The sequence below is a fragment of the Glossina fuscipes genome, unplaced genomic scaffold (genome assembly GCF_014805625.2).
Source record: "Glossina fuscipes isolate IAEA_lab_2018 unplaced genomic scaffold, Yale_Gfus_2 188, whole genome shotgun sequence".
Classification (NCBI taxonomy): Eukaryota; Metazoa; Arthropoda; class Insecta; order Diptera; family Glossinidae; genus Glossina; species Glossina fuscipes.
The window spans coordinates 826,084-829,730 of NW_023998531.1; the positions used below are offsets into that span (position 1 = coordinate 826,084).

The window sequence follows — 3,647 nt, forward strand, 5'->3', positions numbered from 1 at the left end:
CAACCAGTATTGTCCAATACTTGGGTTTTCTCAGCTATTAGATTCCTGAAGACGTAAGTTGGAGTGTCTTCTTTCTTGTGCATAGTCAGTGAGATGTCAAAAGAGCAGGGAGGTTTAATACCAAAAGAGAGGGAAATTTTTAAGGGAATGTTCAATTCCTTTGCGATGCACAAACAATGGTCAATTGCAGATGGTGACTTTGGAATTTTCTTCGCAATAATAATCTTTCTTACGTCATCACCGAGAATGGATTTGTTTGAATTAAGAAGCTTAGGGACTATTTTAGCTTTTAACTCATACAGTCTATTTTCTAAGGTTTGGAGACCAGTTTCAATTATAATATTATTTATGGGCGTCGTCCGAAAAGCATAAATATTTTTAAAATGTAAACAAATAGAAAAATCAAATATACGATCCTTTATTTAAAAGAAAATTCTGGTGCCTTATCATTTCTTCACATAATTTGCTGAAAGCTTATGTAGCTCATCAAATTCACGGTACAAAAAATGTGAAAGGATGCACTATACATTACTACTCGAGGAGCCGACTCCAAAGGGTTTGGAAAACCACCTCTACAACACAGAGACAACTTGTTAGGCTACAATTCAACTACGGCTCAAGAGACTTAATGGAAAGGTTGCACAATTTAGAGCTCTGTTAGACCTAGGATCACAAAGGTCTTTCATCAGGTAGCGAGACATTTCATATATTGCTAAATCAGTTTGTAAAGGCAGTTAGCAAAAAGGACTTAGTTGACACTGTGTATTACATTACTGGCAAGACTTACTTATTGCTAGCTCTGGTTCACTGCTTGAACAGAATATAATCCTGATCGGATCTATTATTGCGAAGAAAAGGATACCTACATGTATTCTATGAAGGCCTACATATAGTAGCGATACGTCCAGCGAAGTATTAACACTGATCAATTAGACAACGAATTAAAGATGTTTTAGGGACAATAAGAAACATGTTCTCAGCTAATCGTAACGGAAAATACTGGATACCAAAAAAAAACAAAAAAAAAACTGTCTGCCTTTCTAGCACGATCGCAGATTTTAGTAAGTTTTCAATATGTTTGATTTTATAAAAGTGCAAACAGCATAATTTTTCATGCCAAGTTTCACGTTTTGTGCAATTCGAGTTAAAAACACTGGTTTAGACGGTTCAAAGTGGTTACTCCGCAATGCAAAACAAGAAACGTAAGGAATGCCAAAAACGTTCGAAGATGCTGAATTGAAGGCGTTTGCCAAACCCAGGAAAAACGCTTGAAATCTGTAGTAGTGACTCAAAAAGCAAATTCACTAAGGCACATAACCATGGACATGATTCAAAAGCAGGGAAACTGAGGAACATATTTCGCGTACAAAAAGTTGCTCTGAAGACAAAAACGGAAGGATTATTTTCTTCGAATTGAAAGTGGAGAGTTCCGATGCTGAACAAAAATTACAACCAATGCAAACACAACAAGAGCCTAGAAAAACTGATGACAACATAACGGAAATCAACGTTTCCGTTATCACCACAGTAGTATTAAATAACCAAAGAAACGCTGACGACAATAGCTCAGCGATTAACGCTATACCAACATCAATAGCAAGTTGATCAGTTCAAAATTCCTTCCAATTTACATTGCCAGATAATACAAATGGACGACCTTGTTCAATTGGCCGATCGCTTCAAGTTATAGCACCAAAAACGACATTTTCAGAAGCAACGGTTCAATGCCCGACGGCATACCCTCACAATTCCTGTTATTATATCCTTTAAATACTACAGTTACTACCGACAGTTATGCTAGAGAACATAGTACTTCAACAGGTTCACCTCAAGGCTATTAAACAAGGCACTCATGAGGCCTATCACATTGTTTAGGAGCTTGATCGTCTTCAGCGAACATTTGGAAAGGAAAAGTGTCCAATAGAACCAAGCCCAACCAACCAAATGCCAGCAGACGTTATTGAAGCTGTCCGTAGTATGGGCGAAATGCGTTTACGTGATATTTTCCAAGATTCCCACCATGATAAATTGTTTCGCGAACAAGCAGTAAATGAAGTACGATCAGATGTTGTGGATAAAGTCTGGTCTAGTTATCCGAGTGTAGAACCAATTGTTATCACTGAAGAGTTCAATCGCTGGTGTAAGATAATATTTCGAAACTAGTAAACAATGTGATGGCAGAGATTTCACCCATTCTAATTGCAGTGGTGTTAAAGCAAAAAATTTTATGTTGCACTATGAATTTCCTCCCTATGCTATTGGAGAGGGCGCATAGGCCTCGTGGGCCGAAGAGAATTAGGTCATGGTGGTTTAGCTGAAAAAGCTTTACTGCCCACGTTGCCCAATGATTTTCCCTTTACGGTACGTCTTATTTCAGAAGTGCTCGAATAAAATGGGGCAGCTTCATGGCTACGGTTTGCGCCGACTCCATGGCGCTTATGGACGCCGCTGTTCTAGTCTCCAAACCAACAGCTAGAGTAGCCATTGGCTTAGTCATTAAGTACCCGCCATACAAGCTGATTTTAAAGCTACCGGTATTCCTCTGAATGTTGTAATGGAAAAACTACAGAAAGCTACTGATGGCAAAACAAAAATACTCGATACTGTGTTAGCGGTTGTAAATTTGGAAAAGTTTGCTGGCCCGCAACTGAACGTTTAACTATTGAGCCGAATCAAAGATTGCGACTAATCGGACATAGTGGAATAAAATTAAAAAGTTATATCTTGAAGCGGAAGCTTTAGATAAAACTAATTTTACTTTATTTGCTCCTTCACAAGCATCAATGGACGAATCTAAGGTAATTATTGAAAATTTACTTGTAGCCAAGGAACGCATACCAGACTTGGATTTTGGCGGTATTTATTTGGCCAAAATAATTGAAATCCGGGATACCGGCGTTATGGTCATATTATATCCAAATATACCGCCAGCTTTGCTGCACAACTCGCAATTGGATCAAAGAGAGGTACGAATTGACTGGGTTGACAATAAGCAGAAAACGGTTAGACGATGAAAATTACCCGAGTAAGTTTTGCTCACAAAATCTAAAAATCACCAAAGTTGTTTCGCGTTATTATGATATCTTATCTTTTTTAGGTGGGTCATCCGCCAGCTTTGGGCTTGAAAGTTGGGCAGGAAATTCAGGTAAAGTATTTTGAACGTGATCATGTTTCAGGATTTTAGCGATTGTCACGTAAAGTTCCGCAACCTGCAACTGGTATTGTGCAGACGCTGCAAAAACCATTATCGCCGGGAGACACAGTCACAAAAACACCAAATAATAAATCCCCGCCAGAAGACTCTTCAGCAGTTTCATGAAGATCGTTGTCAGTGAATCTTTGCTTGATATTCCTTGACTACTAGACTTGTTATTATTAGGATGAGAGCAGTTTTATTTGTTTTTATTTTTATTTTTTTAGATTAGTGTTTTTATATTTTCTAAAAATTAATAATAAATATAAATTCAAAGACAGGGAGAGAGAAACAGATACGGCTTCCATTTGATCTCAAAGGAAAAATAATAAAAAAAAAAAATAATAATGAATAAAGGAAATGAAAAATTTGACTTCTTAGATAATTACTCGGAAAAGGTTGTTCATTAAATTATAATACGATAATACGAATCACTAATGCTGTATAAGGCGAC

General features: G+C 37.3%; 1 pseudogene; it reads left to right on the plus strand.

The window, feature by feature from the left end:
• Positions 1-1,455: 1,455 nt before the first annotated feature.
• On the plus strand, positions 1,456-3,319 carry LOC119641899 (annotated as a pseudogene).
• Positions 3,320-3,647: the final 328 nt, after the last annotated feature.